The 26,253-nt window shown below is 37.9% G+C and overlaps 1 long non-coding RNA gene and 1 other non-coding gene across 2 annotated transcripts; one reads left to right on the plus strand and one right to left on the minus strand.

The window, feature by feature from the left end:
- Window positions 1–274: 274 nt before the first annotated feature.
- Window positions 275–5,396, minus strand: LOC145544419 (uncharacterized). The gene is made up of 3 exons (XR_014081411.1): window positions 5,184–5,396; window positions 3,271–3,390; window positions 275–1,205 (listed from the first exon to the last, which is right to left on the minus strand). It is a non-coding gene; the product is annotated as an uncharacterized LOC145544419 (long non-coding RNA).
- Window positions 5,397–6,277: 881 nt separating this feature from the next.
- LOC145504063 (U6 spliceosomal RNA) lies at window positions 6,278–6,385 on the plus strand. Its single transcript, XR_014052048.1, has one exon. It is a non-coding gene; the product is annotated as a U6 spliceosomal RNA (small nuclear RNA).
- The last annotated feature ends 19,868 nt before the right edge of the window (window positions 6,386–26,253 follow it).

Consider the following 26,253-nt stretch of genomic DNA (forward strand, 5'->3'; position numbering starts at 1 on the left):
GATTTGTGCTGAGCATGGAGAAGCCTTAGTACAGTGTGATAATCAAGTGTACAATTTTATGGGAATAGGCATTCATGTGCCTGCATTTACAACAAACACGTGAAAACACAACAGAGCCAACAATTCCTAATCAAGGGCGTGTTTCCATCAGTTCAGATTGATGCATGGAGATTTCAAGGAATCTTTTGTTCTGAGGTTTTTATAACACCAGTTTCTTCCAGACACATTGGTAAACAGATTGTTTAAGTCCAATGTGTCAAAATACAGAAAATGATGAATCTGAATGTGTTTATTTTAAAATTAGAGACTGTCCAAAACATTAAAAAGAAACATGAATCAAATAATTACAAAACATTTTTTTTCTAATTGCCTGAAATAATAATAGACATTATGATGCTTGCTGTCACAATTAGATAGGACTTTTAAGAATTTATTCAATACCCATATTCTCCAAAGCTAATTTTAAATCTCAAGCAGTACATATTCAACTCTGTAACTGGTGATTGTGTACTTATGGCATGTCAGCCAGAAGCAGCAGACACCAGCAGTGTCCTTCCCCCATTCTTCAAACTTCATGTGATCTGGCCATCTTCCAATGGCCAGGGTCTTTATCTTGATACCTGGAGAGGTTTTGTTTTTTCCTACATCTTAGGAAAACCCCTTTGTCTTCACCAGTAGATCATATACCAGTGTCTCTCAGGGAGCTAAGTATCCTGTCTCCCTCATCTTTGCAGAGATTTTAATGCCTATGTTTTAGGCATTTCTCAGTTTCCCCACAGGATTAAGCTTCTGGGCTTAAAATAACACACCCTTTATCATTCGCCTTGTCATCCAAGTACTACTTGCTCGTTGCTCTCTAAGTATTTCCTGAATATCAAAAACAAAAACAAAAACAAAAAACAGTACTCTCACACATATCCTCAAATTACCAGACAATTAAGCTACAGCCAGCATAAAACACCACCAGGGGTTGACAATGATACATGGGACATTTCCAAAAGTACGTTTTCTGTCCAAATACGGCACATTATAATGACACTTTACACATTTTATTGATGCAAATGTACTGGATATCTTCTTTTTTCCCTCTAGGTATATTTCCATACTTTTACATCTTATTCTAATTTGTTCCCAGTTTAGATCTCCATGGACTTGTTGGGCTCCCTAGACCTCTGACTTCTGACAGGTTAGCCAATGGGAGGAACCTGGAAGATATTAAGAGTAAATGGTGAAAGGAGTTAGGGTATTCATTCTCTTGGTGTTTTTCCCCTTTCAACATCATTATGGATTGGCTGCACTTCTCTTCCACAGACTACCCTTCTGTCATGCTGTTCTAACCAGCTAATCTTCCCCATGTGATGACCACTATCTCTCGTTCTCCTTTAGATTTAGATGTAATGGCTTCCTGCGGCTTTCCAGGTGGATCAGTGGTAAAGAATCAGCCTGCCAATGCAGGAGACAAGGGTTCGATCCCTGGTAAGAAAGATCGCCTGAAAATGGCAACCCACTCCAGTATTTTTGCCTGGGAGATCCCACAGACAGAGAAGCCTGGCAGGCTGGGCTACAGTCCATGGGGTGGCAAAACAGTTGTATACAGACTTAGAGACTAATCAACATCAACAATAATGGCTCACTACTGTTACTAAGCCAGGGTGAAACGTTTCTACTGTTGGTAGGAGTGGAGCAACCAAAATTATTATAAATGGTGCCTTTATGAAATGCTTCAGTGATTAGTCAGTTTGTGTGTGCCTTTGCTTCATGACAAGACTCTGACTTTTATAGTAAGATAAAAAAATAATTATACCTCCAAATCAAACAGAAAGGTCCAAAATTCTGATTCCTTCCCTAGTTTGTTATTCTCTGGAGGTAAACATCTTCAACTGTTTCTTCCCAAATAAAATAATCTATATTATTGATTCCTTTTCCCCCACTCTTCAATCCATCAGTCTGGCAAGTTGTAGTATTATGTTTAGATTTCCCTCTGTCTTTAAGGTATATTAAGTGATTATTTGACTTCTCTCTAATGATCCATTAACTTTAGCAAGTTTATCTCTCCCCACTATAAAAGATGAGACAATTAGTGGCTCTGCAATCTTTACTACCCTTCACTTTCCCATTCACTTGGCAACTTCTGTTAGCTCTACCATGGATGTGGACTGTTAAGGTTATAAATTTTGCAGTTTTTTTTCAGAATTGTGATCAATTACTCAAATAGCTCTCAGGTTTTCCTGAGGTTACTGTGTCTTGTTATTTTTTTCCTACTTAAAAGAAAATGCTGTGCCTTTAGTTTATCACTAAGTTCATTCAGCTCTTAAAAATATAATTTGTTAAAATAAGTACAATTTCACTTTGTGTTTTATTAGTTATAATCTAAGCTTACTGAACATCTTATCTTTATGGCCCTTCTCTTCTTCTTATATCATTGGTCTGCTTTCTTGGAGTCCTCTTTAATAGTTTTAAGGTATACCTTCAATTATTATTTCAGTGAATAAATGCACAGAAATAATCATTCTCAAAAATTCTACACAAAAATGTCTATTTTGTCTTCATAGTTATTTGTTATTTAGACTGGATATATAATGCTAGTTCAAAATAACTTTCTTTAAAATTTTGAAGACATGACATTCACCACTATGATTGCAGTGTTGCTGAAGTAAATATTTTTCCCTCTTTTAGTTCTGGCAGATTTTTGGATTTTATTAATTTTTTTTATTTGGTTTTTCTTAAAATTTTTTTCCTTCTAAAGTCACATATTTGTGATTTCTAAAAATGTTCTATTATCTCTTTTCCTCTAGTAGTCCCTATTTCTTTAAAAATGCAGTATTATCTTGTATATCACTGAAGATACTAAGTCAATTTTTTTGAGAGATATCTTCCAATGAACGATTTACCTATCTTCCCAGGGTTCTGTATTATGTTTGCTCATTTTGGATATTCTCTGTTCTTCTATTTATTTCCTTCAGTAGTTACTGCTCACTGGACATTTATGTATGAAGAATTAGATTGATTAAATTCTAGCAGGACTCATCCTATGTAAGAGCATTTTCCACTACATTTTAGGAAATCACAAGGATCAATATCAATTTCCATGTCCATTGGTTGAGAATGTCATATGGAGATTTCTATGTATGCATATACTCAACTACGGAGAGGGCAATGGCAACCTAGTCCAGTACTCTTGCTTGGAAAATCCCATGGGCGGAGGAGGGTGGTAGGCTGCAGTCCATGGGGTCACAAAGAGGCAGACACGACAGAGCGACTTCACTTTACCTTTTCACTTTTATGCATTGGAGAAGGAAATGGCAACCCACTCCAGTGTTCTTGCTTGGAGAATCCCAGGGACGGGGAGACTGGTGGGCTGCCGTCTATGGGGTCGCACAGAGTCGGACACTACTGAAGTGACACAGAAGCAGCATATACTCAACTAAGGTATGTAGAAAACTCCATATGGCATTCTCAACAAATGGACATGGAAATTGAGGCTGATCCTTGTGATTTCCTAAAATGTTTTTGTAAAGCACTTTTACATAGGAAAAGAAGGGTCAGGGTCACTGGCAGCAGTGGTCCTGGGATGTGCAGTGTGTTGGCATAGGTCCTCTTGGAGGAAGTTGCCATTAGGCCTATCATAGAGACGATAGCCTTACCATAGAGACTTACAGACTCTAGGACTGGGCTGCCTCAGGACAAACTACAGGGAGTGAGCATAGCCCTTTCCATAAGCAGAAAATTGGATTAAAGATTTATTGAACTTGGCCCTGCCCACCAGAGTAAGACCCAGTTTTTCCCACAGGAGTCCCTCTCATTAGAAAGCTTGCACAAGCCTCTTATTTTTATCCATCAGAGGGCAGACAGGATGAAAACCACAATCACAGAAAACTAACCAAAATGATCACAATGATCACAACCTTCTATAACTCAGTGAAACTATGACCCATGCCATATAGGGCTACTCAAAACAGATAGGTCATGTTGGAGAATTCTGACAAAATGTGGTTCACTGGAGAAGGGAAGGAAGATCTGAAAAAAAAAAAAGCTCCAAAAAGAATAAAGAGGCTGAGCTAAAGCAGAAACAACACCAGTTGTGGATGTGTCTGGTGGTGAAAGTAAAATCCAATGCTGTAAAGAACAATATTGCATAGGAATCTAGAATATTAGGACCATGAATCAAGGTAATAACATGGAAGTGGTCAAATAGGAGAGAGCAAGAGTAAACATTGACATTTTAGGAATTCATGAAATAAAATGGACAGGAATGGGCAAATTAAATTTGGATGACCATTATGTATCCTACTGTGGGCAACAATCCCTTACAAGAAATGGACTAGCCCTCATAGTCAATGGAAGGGTCCGAAATGCAGTACTTGGGTGCAATCTCAAAAAGTACAGAATGACCTTGGTTCTTAGCCAAGGCTAACCATTCAATATCACAGTAATTCAAATTTATGCCTCAGCAACTAATGCCAAATAAGTTGAAGTGGAATGTTTCTAGGAAGACCTATAAGACCTTCTAGAACTAACACACACACACACACAAAAGAAAGTCCTTTCATCATAGGGGACTAGAATGAAGAAGTAGGAAGTCAAGAGATATCTGGAGTAACGGGCAAGTTTGGTCTTACAGTACACAATGAAGCAGGGCAAAGTTAACAGAGTTTTACCAAAAGAACACAATGATCATAGCAAACACCCGCTTCCAACAACACAAGAGATGACTCTGCACATGGACATCATCAGATAGTCAGTATCAAAATCAGATTGATTATATTCTTTGCAGCTGAAGATGGAGAAGCTCTAGGTAGTCAACAAAAACAAGACCTGGTGCTGACTGCCACTCAGATCATGAGCTCCCTATTGCAAAATTCAGGCTTAAATAGAAGAAAGTAAGAAAAACCACTAGGCTATTCAGATATGACCTAAATAAAATCCCTTATGATTATACAGTGAAAGTGACAAACAGATTCAAAGGATTAGATATGATGGACAGAGTACCTGAAGAACTGTGGACAGAGGACCATAACATTGTACAGGAGGTGGTGAACAAAGCCATCCCCAAGGAAAAGAAATGCAAGAAGGTGAGGACCTAACAAAAGCAGAAGATATTAAAAAGAGGTGGCAAGAATACACAGAAGAACTACACAAAAAAAGGTTAATGACCAGATAACCACAATGGTGTGGTCACTCACCTAGAGCCAGACATCCAGGAAAGTGAAGTCAATCGGGCCTTAGGAAGCATTACTATGAACAAAGTTAGTGGAGGTGATGGAATTCCCACTGAGCTGTGTCAAATCCTGAAAGTTGATTCTGTTAAAGTGCTGAACTCAATATGCCAGCAAATTGGGAGAACTCAGCAGTGGCCACAAGACTTGAAAAGGTCAGTTTTCATTCCAATCCCAAAAAAGGTCAATGCCAAAGAATGTTCAAACTACTACACAATTGCATTCATTCCACATTCTAGCAAGGTGTAATGCTCAAAATTCTTAAGGTTAGACTTCAACAATATGTGAACTGAAAATTCCATATGTACAAGTAGGATTTAGAAAAGGCAGAGGGACCAGTGATCACATTGCCAACATCTGTTGGCTCATAGAAAAAGGAGGAAATTCCAGAAAAACATCTGCTTCATTGACTATGCTATAGCCTTTGACTATGTGGATCACAACAATCTGAAAAATACTTAAAGAGATGGGAAAACCATACCAGTTTATCTGCCTCCTAAGAAACCTGTATGCAGGTCAAGAAGCAACACTTAGAGCCAGGCATGGAACAATGGACTGGTTCAAAGTTTGGAAAGGAGTACCTCAAGGCTGTATAGTGTCACCCTCCTTATTTAGCTTATATGCAGAGTACATAATGGGAAATGTTGGGCTTGATGAAGCAAAAGCTGGAATCAAGATTGCCAGGAAAAATATCAATAACCCCAGATATGCAGATGACACCACCCTAGTGACAGAAAGCAAAGAAGAGCCAAAGAGCTTCTTGGTGAAGATGAAAAAGTACAGTGAAAAAGCTGGTTTAAAACTCAGCATTTAAAAGCTAAGATCATGGCATCAAGTCCCATCACTTCATGGCAAATAGATGGGAAAACAATGTAAACAGGATAGACTTTTTATTTTCCTGGGCTCCAAAATTATTGTGAATAGATATTGCAGCCATGAAATTAAAAGACACTTGCTCCAAAATCACTGTGAGTGGGGACTGCAGTTTTGAAATTAAAAGATGCTTGCTCCTTAGAAGAAAAGCTGTGACAAACCTAGACAACGTATTAAAAAGGAGAGATGTGGCCGCTTCAGCAGCACATATACTAAAAAATTGGAATGATACAGAAAGTTTAGCATGGCCTCCGTGCAGAGATGATATGCAAATTCATGATGCATATCATATTTTTAAACTTAAAAGCTTTTGCACAATTAAGGAAACTATAAGCAAGCTGAAAAAGCAACCTTTAGAATAGGAGAAAATAATAGCCAATGAAAAAACTGACAAAGAATTAATCTCCAAAATATACAAGTAGCACATGTAGCTCCATACCAGAAAAATGAGCAACCCAATCAAAAAATGGGCAAAAGAACTAAACAGACATTTATCCAAAGAAGACATACAGATGGCTAATAAACACATGAAAAGATGCTCTACATCATTCATTATTAGAGAAATGCAAATCAAAACCACAATGAGCTACCATCTCACACGGGTCAGAATGGCCACCATCAAAATGTCTACAAACAAATGCTGAAGAGGGTGTTGAGAACAGGGAGCCCTCTTACACTGTTGTTGGGAATGCAAACTGGTTCAGCCACTATGGAGAACAGTATGGAGATTTCTTAAAAAACTGGGAATAGAACTGCCATATGACCAAGCAATCCCACTGCCCGGCATACAAACTGAGGAAACCAGAATTTAAAGAGGCACATGTACTCCAGTTTTCATAGCAACACGGTTTACAATAGCTAGGACATGGAAGCAACCTAGATGTTCAGAGGCAGAAGAATGGATAAGGAAGTTGTGGTATATACACACAATGGAATACTCAGTTCAGTTCAGTTCAGTCACTCAGTCATGTCCAACTCTGAGACCTCATGGATTGCAGCATGCCAGGCCTCCCTGTCCATCACCAACTCCCGGAGTTTACTCAAACTCACGTCCATTGAGTCAGTGATGCCATCCAACTATCTCATCCTCTGTAGTCCCCTTCTCCTACCACCTTCAATCTTTCCAAGCATCAGGGTCTTTTCAAATGAGTCAGTTCTTCACATCAGGTAGCCAAAATGTTGGAGTTTCAGTTTCAGCATCAATCCTTCCAATGAATATTCAGGACTGATTTCCTTTAAGATGGACTGGTTGGATCTCCTTGCTGTCCAAGGGACTCTCAAGAGTCTTCTCTGACACCACAGGTCAAAAGCATCAATTCTTTGGTGTTCAGCTTTCTTTATAGTCCAACTCTCACATCCATACACGACCACTGGAAAAACCATAGCTTTGACTAGACAGACCTTTGTTGGCGAAGTAATGTCTCTGCTTTTTAATATGCTATCTAGGTTGGTCGTAGCTTTTCTTCCAAGGAGCAAGCGTCTTTTAATTTCATGGCTGCAGTCACCATCTGCAGTGATATTACTCAGCTACAAAAAGGAACACATTTCAGTCAGTTCTAATGAGGTAGATGAAACTGGAGCATATTATACAAAGTGAAGTAAGTCCGAAAGAGAAGCACAAATACTGTATATTAAAGTATACATAAGGAATTTAGAAAGACGGTAACAATGATCCTACATGCAAGGCAGCAAAAATGACACAGATGTAAAGAATAGGCTTTTGGACTCTCTGGAAGAAGGCGAGGGTGGGATGATTTGAGACAATAGAATTGAAACATGTATATTATCATATGTAAAATAGATGACCAGTGCAAGTTGCACTCAAAGCTGGTGCTCTGGGACAACCCAGAGGGATGAGATGGGAAGGGAGATGGGGGGACACATGTGTACCTGTGGCTTATTCATGTCAATGTATGGCAAAAATCATCACAATATTGTAAATTAATTATCCTCCAATTAAAATAAATTAATTAACTTTTATAAAAAGCAGAAACATCACTTTGCTAACTAAGGTCCATATAGTCGAGGTATAGTAGTCATAGTATGGATGAGAGAGTTGGACCATAAAGAAGTCTGATCACTGAAGAACTGATGCTTGCCAACTGTGGTACTGGAGAAGATTCTTGAGAGTCCTTTGGACAGCATGGAGATCAAACCAGTTAATGGTAAAGAAAATCAATCCTGAATATTCATTGAAAGGATTGATGCTGAAGCTGAAGCTCCAATATTTTGGCCACCTGATGCAAAAAGCTGACTCATTGGGGAAAAAACCCTGATGCTGGGAAAGATTGAAGGCAGGAGGAGAAGGGGACAACAGAGGATGAGATGGTTGGATGGTATCACTGACTCAACAGACATGAGTTTGAGCAAATTCTGGGAGATAGTGAAGGACAGAGAAGCCTGGTGTGCTATAGTCTACGAGATCACAAAGAGTCGGACACGACTGAGTGACTGAACAGCAATAAATGTACCGTAGTTGAGTATGTCACGCAATGGAGCTTTCTGTACTGCTTGGGCTTGTTGTATGATAGGGTTCTTTGTACGCTCATCGAGATGTTCTATGGTATACTGCTTGGATATATTATATGGATATGTTCCCTGATTGAATGTCACATGAAAGTTTCTATGTATGCTGATTGGGCATGTCACATTTAGTTTATTTACATATCAGCAATGGGAAGAAATAGACTGGGCAAAAAAAAAAAAAAAAGGTTTTTTCTATTGTGTTCATGCCCAAACCTGAAGTCTTTCCCATTCATCTATATATCATTACACTTCTTAAAAATATCTGTGTCTAGTTTTAGCCTGGGATTAAATATTAATCATTCCATTAGACACACTTTCTGTGAAAATGATTGAACGGAGTAGGATAGGGCTTTGCTAACACATCTGAGTTTAAAACTTTCAAATATATTTCATTGTAAAGCTAGGCAACTTTGAGACACTGCTCCATCTCTGCCACTGGTGTTCTGAATATGTGGTGTCTGTTCTGCCTCTAGTGTCTTCTGAGACACTGTTTTCTTTATTTATTTCCCATTGACACTAAACGTGTATTCACATTTGCCTTTTTATCTAAGTGTCCTGTCTACTGATGGTTCTCCATTTAATTTTCAGCTTGATTATGGGTTTTTCTTTCCTGGAGAGACACTATGGAATGGCAGTTAAGACTACTGGTTTAAATTTAAACTCAAACTCTGCCATTTACTTCTTCACAATCTCACGAAAGTTACTCATTTACCCCAGTTTTCTCATTTATACACGATAAAACATTTTATCATTGCAGGGATTGTATTAATATATATCTCATAGGTATAACAGGCATACTTAGTGATTTAAGTCTCATTAAATACTTAAAATATTCCCTGGCATATCTTAGATACTTGATAAGTATTAATTATCATTATTTTGCATTATTGAGTAGCATTTTGAGAAGAAAAAGAAAGCTTAGTGGCTATATCACTAGCTTGAGCCACAAAACAAGAAGGCAAATATTAATTTCAAAATTATTATTTTAGGTAAATATAAGGAAAAAAATTGAATTTGAACTTAGAAATAAAATGCAAGTATTAATCAGTGCTTGTCTGTGAGTCTTTGTTTCTCACCAACACAAAGGGACATTGAGTTGCTTCCTGGAGGCACCACCTTCTTGTGCCATGGCTGATGTAATAATATTCCAAGACTTTGGAATGAAATTTAAAGAGGATTATTTAATAAGCTTTTCATTCTTGTCAGTTCAAAAGTTTACTAATTTCTTAGTTCTGATAATAAGTCTTAAGATTCACTGTAGTCCTGAGCAAAGAGTTCAAACTTTACTTCTTTCCTATTTATATTACATTGGTTAAAATTTTGCACTTGATGACAAATTAATAAGTTTTATTTATCATTCAAAATGTGGTATGCAGTTAGATTTTATTAAAGCAAGCCTTATATCTAATAGCATCACACTGGTGTGTTCCTTTTCTGAAATAGTCATAAAAGTAAATTTTTATTTTTTCTGTTGCATGTGTCTAAATATAATTAGACTACAGAAGAATAAACTTCAATCTATTTCTCACTAATTTTTTACAAATACACATTCAAATTTTTTCTCATCCCACAACACTGAAAATGATGCCATTCTAAAGGGATATCAGTTTTTAATTAATATAAATATATAAATTATATTATTTTAAATAAAAGTGATTTTTTTTTAATCTAAGTGGTGTTTTAACTCACCAAATCTAAAGTAAGCATTGTCCTTCTTCAAATAACATCATTACTAACTAGGAAGCCCTTTGTCCTAGAGAGTCAGAAATCAACACCAAGAAAATGTCATAATCTTTCTCAGTATAAGTTGACATTTTGAATAGATTTCTGGCTACATGTTATTTATATCATTTAGTTTAAACCAAGATTCTGACAATGAAATAAAAATTACCAGAATATTCAGAAAGCCAAGAGCAAGTACATTTGAATAAATTCAAAGAAGAGAAGAATGAAAGAAAAACCCAGTCATATCCTTGGCCCAAGTTTTAAAAGAATGGTCTCATAGCACCAGTTCCTTCCTCTCTAAACAGCAGCAGCAGCAATGCAGCCATTCAACTAAGCATGAAATGAGCATGATTTCCAGGTGGCCTTCATCAATGGAATAGCATTCGATGACAATTTAAATTCCCCAGGAAGTGAAACATTTCTCAAATAAGAAGCTTATACAATTGGAATTCTGCCAAGGAATGAAGAAAGGAAGATTTGAAGCTGATACCTACTTCATACCGCCATCATCAAATATTCCAACATTTTTTTAAATGAGCACATTTAATAATAATGAAACTAATTTTGCCACATCATTCTAGGGGAGGAAGATTTTCTATAAACTTTTGCTATTAACTGCTGAGATAGTCTGAAACTATTTGCCATTAAGAGATAAGGACAATGAGAAAAGGAAAGTTTTAATATACAGCATAGAATGTGGAAATAAAATCACTGATGTAACAGAATTCCAGGATAATAGTGTTTGCAACAGTCAACTTTATAGTTAAGGTTACAACTCAATTTCATATCCCTGTTTCACTTGCTCATAAAAACTTGGTAGAAAGTTCTCCAACATTAAATTTTTTCATACTCAGTCTCCAAGCAAATACAAATAATAAACATGGATGTTTTTCCATTTTAATAAAGGATTTCTTTTCCTTTTCTTTCTCCAAGGACAATTCCCCAACAGAGATGCTCAAATACAGTAAACAATAAGGAATTTGAAATGCATGAATCTCATAACTAAACTTCAAACGTTTCTTATAGAACTCCTGAATTTCAGGGAATTTAAAATTTTTCTGACAAAACATTGGTCCTTCAAAATGAACAGCCTAGATTCCAAAACCATAGTAATCACTTGAAACATTTATATCCTTGGAGAGAAGATAAATGTGATTATTGGAATTTTAATAGAGTTGGAACATATTTCATATACCACAAAAGTCGTATAAAACCATACTTTTGCTGACAGACCTGACCCAGAAATTTCCCCTTCTGCTCAGATGTCATACAATGCCTCCTTGGCAGAGAGACATTGTTGAGTCTTACCAACAAATCAGACCTTTAATATTTGGCAATACTGATTTATTTCAAAGTCTTCCATCATATAACCTCCTTCAAAAATGTATCTGTTTTACCAATAAATATTTAGCTATGCTTCCATCAATGATGTTAGATTGCATTAAAATGCTGACACCTCTCAAGACCTTCCCCTAACTTCAAGATTAATTCACCTATTTATTCACAGTAAGTAGGAAGAACCCACCACTCATTTCCGTACATTTGGAGATGTATGAAGATAGTAACTTGGGGAGTTGAGTCAAGAGGGTATCACTTGTGTTCAGTGAGTAGGAGTCAGGATGTTAATTATGTTGCAACATTCTGCAATCACACACAGTTAATTGTACTGTCCAAAATGTCAATAGCACCTACTTGAGAAATAATGACCTACATAAACTCTTCCATCAAGGAATTGGTCACCTAGGATATTATTCATGTTAGACATGCCCCATCCTAGATGTCTTAGCAAACTAAAGCTGTGGAAACACTATACACAACCTGCAACGGAAAAGGGTGATATTGCCCTACATCCTGAAAAATTCTTGAGAAAATGCCCCCAGACTGAGTATAGGAAATTATAAATGGCTATTTGACATTTGGATATTCTGTCCTAAAGAACTTAAGCATTCACAGATAAGATGAGTTCAGGAATGTAAGTATTCTTGCTCCAGGCCTCAACCAATGTTGCTCACAGATCATGAAAGCAGTGGGGTGGAGGGCAAAGAGGGTGCAGGCATAGTGTGATCTTGGGAAGGAAAAAAAGAAAATAATAAGAAAATAACAGTGTTCACATAACAAAAGCTATAGGGGCTATAATAACTATAAGGGGCTTCCCTGTAGCTCAGCTGGTAAAGAATCTGCCTGCAATACAGGAGACCCTGGTTCAATTTCTGGGTTGGGAAGATTCCCTGGAGAAGGGGAAATGGGCACCCATTCCAGTAGTCTAGCCTGGAGAATTCCTTCGACACAGGAGTCTGGCAGGCTACAGCCCATGGGATTGCAAAGAGCCAGACATGACTGAGAGACTTTCACTTTCACTTTTACTTTTCAAAGATACTATTATTTAAGAGGATATATTTTGTTGTATGACACCCCCAGGTCCAAGACCCTTGTCTAATTACTTCATATAAATGATATTGTGTGTCAGTTGCTCAGTCATGTTCCACTCTTTGCAACCCCATGCACTAGGGCTCGCCAGGCTCCTCTGTCCATGGAATTCTCCAGGCAAGAATACTGGAATGGGTAGCTATTCCCTTCTCCAGGGGATCTTCCTGACCCAGGAATTGAACCCAGGTATCCTGCACTTCAGGTAGATATTTACTATCTGAGTCACCAGGGAAGCCCCATAAATGATATTAGTAACCTTCTAAAAGATGGCACTGAGATGGCATCTAGATGTACTACAAGTAAGAACATGAAAAGAAAGAACTACAGATCCCTTTGGAACTACTTCTCCTGAGAAATATAGAAGAATTAAGGAGTATTAGTAGGCAATTTATTGAATGCTTATTCTGTGCAAAGTGCAAAAACATTCATTATTTCCTTTAATTCTCACAACTCTAAGAGGTTTTGTGAGCCATTTTAAATACAGGAATCAAGAAGATTAGAGAAATGAAATAACATGACCAAGATCATAGCAGCTGATGCATGACAGAGTTAAGATTTGGACCCTGGTCTTCTGTACTTGAAATCAGAAACTTTAGCCACTACTCAAACTTTCCTTCTAGAGAAGATCATGATAGGCTGTCATGGAAACATCAGTTTTATAGAAGTGAGGAGAATAAACAGTCCCAAGTCAGAGAGAGAGCCCTCCATGGACCTCAGTTTTACCGAGAATAAGCAGATTTGAAAGGAGGAGTACTTCCTAGATTCACCTGACAGACATGCTGGGCAGAAAGTTAGCAGAGAAGTGAGAGCTTGTCACTGGTACAGCATTAAAAAGGAGCTTGAACAGAGTCTGAAAGCCATAGAAATGTGTGGGAGCATAATCGACTGAAGGCCTCAGAAGCTGCCTTGCTGATTTCAGCACTGCACTCATAGCCTTGCACTTTTCCCAGCCATTACAGAGTGCTTCTGTAAGACATGAGACTCTTCCACTGGCTGATGTCTTTGGCTTAAAGAATCTGATTGGCCTGGACAAAACTTCCTTAGAACTGTGCTACAGTTTGAGACTGTTCCTAGCCTTCTGCCTTCGGTCTTTCCATCAGAAGGGTCATATTTGCACTGAGATTGTGATTAGAGGTGTTTTCCAGCTTCTCCAGTATTGTTCCATTTCTCCATACATATTTCCCCTAATAAATAGCTAACACATCTAATTCCATCCTGGGATCTGCTTCTCTAGACCCCAAATTATTTTAGGGTTTATCCCGAGCAACAACCCACATCCTTCATCTATGTTTAAAAAATTAATAATAGTTTTAATTACAAAAGCACTAATTGATCATTTCTAGTATAACTCAGTTATCTCATATAAAAAATGAAAAGGCATAATTTTCTTCATGAAAGAAGAAAAACTCAAATCTCATCAGCTAACATATCCAAATCTAAGTCTGAATGTCTGGGTAACAGTCATTTCTCCTTCTGTCATACCCTTTCATCTTAACTTACTATATCCCGCTTTGCAAACTTTAAAGGGAATGACACCAACACATGTTATATGAAATGACTGGGGAAATGAGCAGAAAACATAATTATGAGCTAAAATATAAAAATATGTACATTATACAAAAAGGTAGACAACATAGTTTTTTTTCTGCAAAAGCATTTATCTTAAAATTATGACATTTCTTCTGCTATATTTCTACATCCCCTCTGCCCTAAGCTTGTCAGGGTTCTTTGCCTAAAGGGTTATGTTAGTAAGGGTAAGCTTAGGCTTCTGTAATGAAAACAGCCAACAGTAAGTCAGTGGCCTAAATGTTACAATTCTATCTATCTTTTATAAACTGCACAGAGCGTTCATTCATGATGAGCATCTGGCAGCCTGTGGCTTCCAAGATGTTTCAGTCACTGCCATTTCTGGCTGGCAGGAAGGAAAACGTGAGGAACTCAGTGCACAGGATGTCATTTTAAACACATAATATAGAAGTCAAGTCATCACTTAAGAAAGATCGCTGGGAAATAATGTTTCTAGTTGCACAATCATGCATCTAAGGCAAAGCAGAAAATGGCTTTGGGAAGAAAATTAACGGCTCCCATCCTATGAAGTGACTCAAAATTTCATTCCTGAGGAGTCTGTGTCTTTTCTGATTCTCTCTGAATATGCAGTAATTTTCCACTCCCATTGATCACTGGACAAAAGTAAACTATCAAGATTCCCCAGATTTAAGACATCCTATTTTCTGACATTATTGTGTGGCATCATTGCTTTTTGCCCAGAGATAGTGAGACTCAGTCAAATATATCAGTCATCAGCCTCAACTCCATTCTCCCTTGTACATTAGGTAAAAAAAAGAAACTCAAAGAATGCAGATGACAATCTCCATCTTCCAATTAAATCAAATCACTATCATGTCCTATGGGCTTCCCCAGTGGCTCAATGGTAAATAATCTGCCTGCAGTGCAGGAGACACAGGAGGTGTAGGTTCGGTCCCTGGGTCAGGAAGATCTCCTGAAGAAGGAAATAACAATCCACTCCAGTATTCTTGCCTGCAGAGTCCCATGGACAGAGGCGCCTGGCATGCTACAGTTCATATGGTCGCAAAGAATTGCATAGGACTGAATACTACTGAGCACACACTGTGTCCCATAATGAATATCTTCTCTTTTTTAGGGACCCAAATAGCCAAGTAATGCTGAAGAAGCTGAGGTTGAATGGTTCTATGAAGACCTACAAGACCTTTTAGAACTAACACCCAAAAAAGATGTCCTTTTCATTATAGGGGACTGGAATGCAAAAGTAGGAAGTCAAGAAACACCTGGAGTAACAGGCAAATTTGGTCTTGAAGTACAGAATGAAGCAGGGCAAAGGCTAATAGAGTTCTGCCAAGAGAACACACTGGTCATAGCAAATGCCCTCGTCCAACAACACAAGAGAAGACTTTACACATGGACATCACCAGATGGTCAACAGCGAAATCAGATGGATTATATTCTTTGCAGCCAAAGATGGAGAAGCTCTATACAGTCAGCAGAAACAAGATTGGGAGCTGACTGTGGCTCAGATCATGAACTCCTTGTTACCAAACTCAGATTTAAATTGAAGGAAATGGGGAAAACTACTAGACCATTCAGATATGACCTAAATCAAATCCCTTATGACTATACAGTGGAAGTGAGAAATAGATTTTAGAGGCTAGATCTGATAGCCAGAGTGCCTGATGAACTATGGACAGAGGTTCGTGACATTGTACAGGAGATAGGAATCAAGACCATCCCCAAGAAAAAGAAATGCATAAAAGCAAAATGGCTGTCTGAGGAGGCCTTACGAATAGCTCAGAAAAGAAGAGAAGCAAAGATCAAAGGAGAAAAGGAAAGATATACCCATTTGAATGTAGAGTTCCAAATAATAGAAAAGAGAGATAAGAAAGACTTCCTCAGCTGTCAATGCAAAGAAATAGAGGAAAACATTAGAATGGGAAAAACTAGAGATCTATTCAAGAAAATTAGAGATACCAAAGGAACATTTCATGCAAAGATGGGCACAGTAAAGGAAAGAAATGCTATGGACCTAACAGAAGCAGAAGATATTAAGAAAAGGTGCCAAGGATACACAGAAGAACTGTACACAAAAGATCTTCATGACCCAGATAATCACGATGGTGTGATCACTCACACGCATCTAGAGTCAGATATCCTGGAATGTGAAGTCAAATGGACCTTAAGAAGCATCACTATGAACAAAGTTATTGGAGATGATGGAATTCCAGTTGAGCTATTTCAAATCCTCAAACATGATGCTGTGAAAGTGCTGCACTCAATATGTCAGCAAATTTGGAAAACTCAGCAGTGGCTACAGAACTGGAAAAGGTCAGTTTTCACTCCAATCCCAAAGAAAGGCAATGCCAAAAAATGCTCAAACTACCACACAATTGCACTCATCTCACACGCTAGTAAAGTAATGCTCAAAATTCTCCAAGCCAGGCTTCAGCAATATGTGAACCGTGAACTTCCAGATGGTCAAGCTGGTTTTAGAAAAGGCAGAGGAACCAGAGATCAAATTGCCAACATCCAATGGATCATCAAAAAAGAAAAAGAGTTCCAGAAAAACATCTACTTCTGCTTTATTGACTAAGCCAAAGCCTTTGACTGTATGGATCACAGTAAACTGTGGAAAATTCTGAAAGAGATGGGAATACCAGACCACCTGACCTTCCTCCTGAGAAACCTGTATGCAGGTCAGGAAGCAACAGTTAGAATTGGACATGGAACAACAGACTGGTTCCAAATAGGAAAAGGAGAACTTCAAGGCTATATATTGTCACTCTGCTTATTTAAATTATATGCAGATTACATCATGAGAAATGCTGGACTGTAAGAAGCACATGCTGGAATCAAGATTGCCAGGAGAAATATCAATAACCTCAGATGACATGATATGCAGGTGACACCATCCTTATGGCAGAAAGTGAAGAAGAACTAAAGAGCCTCTTGATAAAAGTGAAAGAGGAGAGTGAAAAAGCTGGCTTAAAGCTCAACATTCAGAAAACTAAGATCATGGCAGCCAGTCCCATCACTTCATGAGAAATAGATGGGGAAACAGTGGCTGACTTTATTTTTGTGGGCTCCAAAATCACTGCTGATGGTGATTGCAGCCATGAGATTAAAAGACGCTGTCTCCTTGGAAGGAAAGTTATGACCAACCTAGACAGCATATTAAAAAGCACAGACATTACTTTGCCAACAAAGGTCTATCTAGTCAAGGTTATGGTTTTTCCAGTAGTCATGTATGGATGTGAGAGTTGGGCTATAAAGAAAGCTGAGCGCTGAAGAATTGATGCTTTTGAACTGTGGTGTCAGAGAAGACTCTTGAGAGTCCCTTGGACTGCAAGGAGATCCAACACGTCCATCTTAAAGGAGAGGAGTCCTGGGTGTTCATTGGAAGGACTGATGTTGAAACTGAAACTCCAATACTTTGGCCACCTTATGCGAAGAGCTGACTCATTTGAAAAGGCCCTGATGCTGGGAAAGATTGAGGGCAGGGAGAGAAGGGGATGGCAGAGGATTAGATGGTTGGATGGCATCACCGACTCAATGGACTTGGGTTTGGTTAGACTCCGGGAGTTGGTTATTGACAGGGAGACCTGGCGTGCTGCGGTTCATGGGGTCGCAAAGTGTCGGACACGACTGTGTGACTGAACTGAACTGAACTGAAATAGCCAAGCCAGCAGGTCTCAAAGTTACAAAAATTAGAAATAGAAGTTTTCTAAGACACTTAATATAATAATAAAAGGAGATACCCTTACTTCCATTTTATGTTACGATGGATTGCCTCTTCCATTCTCTTGATTTCTAGAGTAAAGAAAAAAGTCTTTAAATCAAACATACATTTGGTCTCTATCATAATTTGATAAATTCTTCTACAAACTGTAGTGAATGGGTTTGTGATCCAATCCATTTGGTTCCAATGGATTGGATCCAATCCTGAGCCTGAGAGGTAGCATCACAAGTTAAGCAATTTTTTTTTTACCAAGATGCAGTCTTTCCTCTGAGAAGGTGTCCCACTTCCTAGACAAGTTAGTGCCTAGGGTATTAGGATGATTCTAAGTTTGGTTCTCCTTACATGATGAGTCCACCAAGCTACAACTAGCAACCATAAAGACAATATTTGCTGCTTCATCTGCAAATAGCATCTCCATTCTTCCATTTAGTCATTAAGTGGGTTCTTTAGATTTCGCCAATTCAGTCAAAGCTACCATCACCTTTTGTCTGGACTATCAGAAAAACCTCTTTCACAGCACTCCTCCATCCACTAATTGTCCCTCTGGATCCACTCTTCACATACAGTCAGACTGAACCTTTCAAATATAAGAATCACACATTGTGGTCTTTAAAATCTCACACTGACTTCAGGACACAATCTAAAGTTGTGACATTGCCACTAAATCTCTTGATATCATATCCTACTGTATACTTTCTTCCTCTCTCTGCCCAAGCACAATGCCCTTCTTGATTTTTCTGGAATAGACTGACCACAGTTTTCTGTATGGCTTTTTCCATTTTCTGTTTCTTCTGCTTTAGCTCTTTACCCACAGATAGCATGATAGCTACTTACACTGCTTCCTCTAAATCTTGTCTTGAATATGACCTTAACAGTAGGTCTTATTCTAACTGGATTGTATAAGCTAACACCTTCCTAATCCCAACTAAGCATTTTTCAATTTTTGAAATAGTCTTTTGAAAAAGATGTCATGATGAAATTGAAATTTTTTCCTAGGGAAAAAGCTAAGGAGAAGATAGGGAAGGTAATTTTCATATGGCAATTCTATGAAAATTTGCTTTCTTCTATTTGACTTTTTAAATAGCCTGGAATTTATGATTTTATTGATGTTGAAAGTCATAGTAATTTTTTGGCTAGTCTAAAAATAAAGTATATATATATATGTCTATATATATATTTATATCTATATATATATCTGTGTGTATGTGTATACACACACACTTCTGACTCATCTTATTTCAGTAGTTACTTTTAAATAAATAAGGACTGTCTTTGTGCTTGCATCTCACCATGTGTATACCTGCTCCTTCGAGAACAATTTTAATTTTACAAAGAATGTGTCTTAGCAGAGGGTTAGATGACAACTCGCTGCCAAAATTAGTGGTATAATTAAAATGTGTATGAGGCAGATAGATGGCAATTGACTCCCTGTGGTTCCCTCTAATATAGATTCTCTAAATCATGCCTTGGTTATGACTACAGCAGCGTGTTGCCTTGTTGCCATCTCCCTAACTACCTTCTTCACAATTGCATGCACCATGCAGGGGATAGATTTTGCTTTCCTAGCTGCAGGAAAGCAAGATATAACATAAGGCCTGAATGCAATTTTGCAAATTTTCTTTAATTGAGGGTATCAAATAAGATGAAAATCCCAAATTCATGGAAAAGGACAATAGTTCTCCATTATCTAGGAAATAAATTTTAGAAAGTAAAATGACAGAGTCTTCCGAACAAGTTAAATGTATTCATTTACCAAAGGCAAGTTGTTTTAGATCTCACAGCTTAATAGAATGTTGCCCAACTTAGCTGTGTGGTTGAGAGTTGTCAATTTGTAGCAGGAGAAGACCGAACTGAATGCTAGTAATTGGACATGAGAGATATAAAGCCAAAAACACAAAGGCAGAACTTCAAAGCTTAGGTCATTAAAGAGGAAAAAACTTTGGGTATGTGACCAAGAAAAAAGTGTGTCAGTATTTACTAGAGTTGTACAAATATTTGACCTAAAACTGAGTATGTGAAGTAAAAGTCACTCCCAAATATATGTGACCAATAGACATACTATTCAGGGCAACATATTCACAATAGCAAAAATACTGGAAACAACTTAAATATGCATCCACAGAGCAGAGAGAAACAGTGGTGTATTCATGCAATAAAATTATATATAGCAATTAAAATTCATGAATTAGAGCTACAGTATGAGTATGAGTAAATCTCACAAATGCTATAGTAAAGAAAAGAAATAAGATACAAAAGGAAACCCTACTATATGGTTCTATTTATAGAAAATTGCAAAATAGGCAAAACTGCACTGTTGAAATTTGGGCGGTGGTTGTCTTTGCAGTGGATGTAATGCGGCCTGATTGACACAAGTTACAGACAAGACTTCTGGGTAGATGCCAGTGTCTATTTCTTGGCTTGGGTGATGTATTCAAGGGGGGTTATTTCAGTATAATTAAATAAACTGTACATTTATTGTTTTCTTTACTATTCATTGTGTGTGTGCTATACTCCACTAAGACAAAGGTTTAAAAATGGAACACATAAATCTATTTGAAAGGACAAGTTAGTAATATTCTAGCTAACAGAAATGTTATGGTAGCCCTGCGTGCATGCTAACTTGCTTCAGTCATGTCCAATTCTTAGCAGCCCCAGAGACTGTAGCCCGCCTGTCTCCTCTGTTCATGGGATCCTCCAGGCAAGAGTACTGGAGTCGGTTATCACACCCTCCTCCAGGGGATCTTCCCAACCCAGGGATCAAACCCACGTCATTTACCTCTCCTGCACTGGCAGGCAAGTTCTTTACCATTAGCACCACCTGGGAAGCCCCATGGTAGCCCTGGACACGTGTGTGCTAAAAAAGTCATGTCCGATTGTTTGTAACTCTATGGACTATAGCTCTCCAGATTCCTCTGTCCATGGGATTCTCTAGGCAAGAATACTGCAGTGGGTTGCCATGCTTTCCTCCAGAGATCTTCCTGACCCAGGGATCGAACCTGCATCTCGCAATGCCTGCTTTGCAGGTGGATTCTTTACCACTCAGCCACCAGGGAAAGCTATGATAGCCCCACTTAACCTCAATTGTTGCTAACCAAAAGTCACAGAAAAACCTACCCTTTTACATTAATCTTTCACAGAGAAAGGGGAGACGGGCATTATTTCGTGATTGCAGTTACTTTTGACTGCTTGGAGAATGGAAATTCCTCTCTAGGAAAGGTAGTGGGGGAAAAAAATAGCTGTTTTGGATTCAGAAACTGAGACCAGCACTGAGCATAAGGTGGAAGGAGACAGCAAGAGTAAGATGAATTTCTCTTCCTAGAAAAACATCAGGAATGGCCTTGGGAGAGTTTAAAAGGTGGCAGGTGAGAGATGCCCCTGGGATCCTTTTCTCTTCAGTAAAGCTTAAGGCACATAACTTGGGCTGTTTCCATCTAGCTTGATATGAAACAAAGACAAGGAAATAGCAGCCAGAAGGATGGTTAGTACTAAAACAACAAAATAGCATGAATGAGCAATAACAGAGTGCAAAAATAACTAAGAGCAACGTGTGTGTATGTGTGTGTTAGTCGTTCAGTCATGTCCCACTTTTTGCCACCCCGTGGACTATAGCCCACCAGGCTCCTCTGTCCATGGGATTCTCCAGGCAAGAGTACTGGAGTGGGTTGCCATGCCCTTCTCCAGAAGAGCAACATAAACCTTCTCAAAACAACAGCAATAACAACAGCAACAACAAATCAACCATAGTATTGCTAAGATAAAAGTGAGTGAGCCTTCTTATGTCAGGCAGATCTGGACCATTTTACTTAAATTTTAGAAAACAGGGTGATTTCAGCAAGGTTGGAAGACTTAGGGGCATCTAAACATTGACATAGTATCTCTGTAATGTAACAGTTTTGACATTTCATCCTCATCATAATCCTATAAGATTGTTATTATTAGCCTTATTTTATGCCTCAGGCAGCTAAAACAGTTACCCTTGTCCATGTTGCTAGTATGTGATGGAGCCAGAGATCAAAATAATTTTAAATTCCTCTGACTGCTTCCCATTACCTCAAGAAGATCAATAGTTTCCTAAGGCTAACTTCATGTAAAGTAAATTTAGCTATTTTAATTTATGAAGGTATTACCTATTTTTGAATTGGATCCAGGTATGCTACAAATTCTACTTCTAGTCTTTTTGAGAATACATTGTCTGATGTTCACAAAAAACAGAAAAATAATAAAAATATTAAAAAAATTCTTTTATTATTTTCATAACTTAGAGATATTTTATAAACTTCAGAGAAATAGACAGATTGTCTATCAGCCTGGGTCTTAACTTCCATAATATACTTTCAAAAGAGCAAGAAACTTCCCTCTTTCACAAGACATTACTGCTAAAATTATATATTAGTGGTTTATCTAGTAGTCATTTAAGTAGTGAGGGACTCAAACATTTTTTAGGAACATAAAGCAAAGTTCAGGCTTTGGAGATTTGGGCTAGAAACCCAGTTTGGAAAGCAGGTCTGCCACTTACTATTATCTTAGGCTTTAGTGCTTCAGTTTTCTCAATAATAAAAACAGGATATTAATACCTACATAATACAGTTATTGTAAAGATTCAAGTTTATAATATAGTAAAGAACCATAACACAATACATGGTATACAAGTATTGCTTAATAAATAATTCCCATAATTGAACAAAATTATGATGGTGATAGGGTTCTCCAGGCTAGTAAACTATACCTTGCAGAAGAGATCTGGCCACAACGTACTTTTGTAAATAAAGTTTTATTACAACACAACCAAGTCTAGTGTTTATGCACTGTCTATGACTGCTTTCAAACTACAAAAGATTTGAATAGTTGTGACAGAGACTGTATGGCCCATAAAGCTAAATATATTTACTATCTGGCTTCTTGTATGTGTTAATTGCTCAGTTGTGTCTGACTCTTTGCGACCCCATGGATTGTAGATTGCCAGTGTCCTCTGTCCATGGAATTCTCCAGACAAGAATACTGAAATGGATTGCCATTTGCTTCTCCAGGGGATCTTCCCAAGTCAGGGATCGTATCCAGATCTCCTGTATTGCAGAGAGATTCTTTACCATCTGAGCTACCAAAGATTTATTTCTAGGATTGAGGAAAGAATCTTGGCAGCTGGATCTTGAAAATATCACCTTTTGATGAGAGAATTTTGCTTATAGGAGGAACATTACCATATGAAGTATCAATTTATATTATTCTAATTTGAAAAATAACTATTGAAGTTAGAAATAACAATAATTACTCTATCAGCCCAGAGCTCTTGCAAATTTTGGTCACTAGCATAAAAAGAGCCAGACATTAGCTTGAAAAATTTAGCAGAGTCATTTCATTATTTTTACTGAAAATAACCCAGACTTCTGAACATAAAAAGTAAATAATAATAAGCACTTACGACTTGAGTCTCAGAGTATGTAGTAATCTCTAATTCAATGGATTATTATTTAATCTGAGATACAATATACAATATTTATTTTCTTTGTGTTTGTATATTTTCTGAAAATTTCACAGTGACCCAATGTGTTTTATGATTTAAAATAAACCAAAGAATTTTTTACAAGTGGAAAGGAAGACAAATCTAGCCACCTAAGCATATTTAATTTAATCTGCCATAACTCTGGTCATTGAGCAGTTTAGGAATGTTAAAGAAAATCAAAGATAATAAAGGAGAGACGAGGCCAACCATGGAGTTATCCATGATGAAAGAGGAAAAGATACAAATAAAAATAAATAGCTTAAGGAAGCAGACAATAATAAGGTAAATCATCATCATCAAGCTAAGAAGACTCTATGGAAGAAAAAGAATGGGTTAGAAGTCATTCACTATCTCAAGTGCAATAACCAAGAAGGAAAGGGAATGAAATTAAACAAGAATTCATACAAATCACAGAATATTTGAAGAAGAGAGACATGAAAATATATTTGGCTTCATTGATAGGTACAGCAAGAAGCTAAATGAAAGAAGAAAAGATTGTCAGAAATCATATTAGTAAGAACATGATTGATACAACCAATTTGAAGCTGGAAGAAAAATATATTATTTTTCATGTTTATATTCCAAAGAGAACTGCTGTATGACTAGAGGAATGGAATATAAGATATGGAAAATATAATTGAGAATAACTCTTATATTCTGCACATGTGAGAAAGGAATGAAAAGAAGGTGGACAAGTTCTATAAAGCATCATCAAATGCTTTCTAAGGAAATCTCATGTGGCTTCTTAGAAGTAGACAAGAAGGAGAAACAGGTTTTTACTTTCCAGTATCTAAAGGGAAAAAAAAAAATGGCAGATTCACAGTGATGAACCAAAGAAAGTGAAGGCAAAACTAATGTGGGGGACTGTCATAGCTTTAGCACTGAGAATGTTACTGAACCAAACTTAGGTCCAGTCTCTGGCACACAGTAAAGTCAATCTACTGATGCCAGGTTGTGGTGAAGGAAAGTGCAGAGTTTACTGCAAGATACCAGACCAGAGTTCTGGGCAGCTAATGCTCAGAAAGTCTGAACGCCCCAATGGGCTCCAGGGAGACATTCTTAAAGTCCAGGTGAGGGGGGGGAGTCCCAGGATCTGTGATCAGCTGGTGTGCAATTCTCTGACTGGTTGATGGTGAGGTAACAGAGTGCTGTCAAATGGGTTAACATCATGGATCCTCAGGTTCCAACTGGTCTGGGGCTCCATGCCCATAGTCACTGAGTAGTTAACTTCTTCTGTTTGTTATAAAACAACTCAGGAAATGCGCATCAGATATTGTTTATCTATTAATATATATTTCAGGGAGGAACTAAAGATTCTCTGCTTGGCACATGGCTCAATTACTGTTAAAATTGCTACCAGTTCTCCTGACCCAGCTTCTACTTTCATCACTAAATGTGCGTGTCTTTTCAGTCGTTAATTGTTGAGTCAGACTTTTGTGACTCAGAGGAGGCCTGGGAGATTACAGTTTTTCTACAAACAAAAGGCTGGCAGAAGACATGGAGGGAGGACCCATCACAAGAAGACCGCATAGAGTTCTGCTTGTTTACAAGAATTCCACCAAACCCTTTGTGCTTTGTCACTAAGTCGTGTCCGATTCTTTGCCATGCCATGAACTGTAGTCTGCCAGACTCTTCTGTTCTTGGGATTCTCCAGGCAAGAATACTGGAATGGGTTGCCATTGGATTGAACTCGGGTCTCCTACATTGCATGCAGGTTCTTCACTGTCTGAGCCACCAGGGAAGCTCCACTAAACCTCTCAGTCCTAGTCAAATCTTGATGATCAGGTCCCACAAGAGGAACTGAGAAAGGACAGTAACTGCTATATCCTTGTTCTGTCTTAGCAAAGAGATCTACTCAGCAGATTATCTGCTCCTTAAAAGAGAGTGAAGTAAGCCAGAAAGAAAAACACCAATACAGTATACTAATGCATATATATGGAATTTGAAAGATGGTAATGATAACCCTATACGCGAGACAGAATAAGAGACACAGATACATAGAACAGTCTTATGGACTCTGAGGGAGAAGGTGAGGGTGGGATGTTCTGGGAGAATAGCATTGAAACATGTATATTATCATATGTGAAACAGAACACCATTCCAGGTTCGATGCATGAGACAAATGCTCAGGGCTGGGGCAGTGGGATGGCCCAGAGGGATGGGATGGGGAGGGAGGTGGGAGGGGAGTCCAGGAAGGGGAACACATGTAAACCCATGGCTGATTCATGTCAATGTACGGCAAAAACTACTACAATATTGTAAAGTAATTAGCCCCCAACTAAAATAAATAAATTTATTTGAAAAAAAAAAAAGAGAACACTTAATCCACAAAGCCTCTTTATCTTAAAGCCCAAATATAGTAGATCAAATGCCCTCTCTTCTTCTGCACAAAAGGTAGGAGGGTTAAAAATACCATGGACATGTGTTTCTTTCCACAGTAACCTAGATGATAAAGAAAGATTGACAGGGAGACCAGTGATGAAGACAGAAAAGATCTTCACCAGGGACCTTTTCAAGCACCTTTGAGAACACTTCAGCTTCTTCCTTCCAGCCTTGGAGAAAGCACACACATACACATTTTTTTTTTCAACTGAAGAAAAATTATAAAATGATTGGCCCAGGATCCACACATACCCAGAGAAGTTAAATGCTTTTATCTGAGGTTTTTCTGATAATCTAAAATATTTTGGGGGAATTCTGTGACTGACTAGTGGTTA

This window comes from Giraffa tippelskirchi, chromosome 4, assembly GCF_054371585.1.
Source record: "Giraffa tippelskirchi isolate mGirTip1 chromosome 4, T2T-mGirTip1v1.2.pri, whole genome shotgun sequence".
Lineage (NCBI taxonomy): Eukaryota > Metazoa > Chordata > Mammalia > Artiodactyla > Giraffidae > Giraffa > Giraffa tippelskirchi.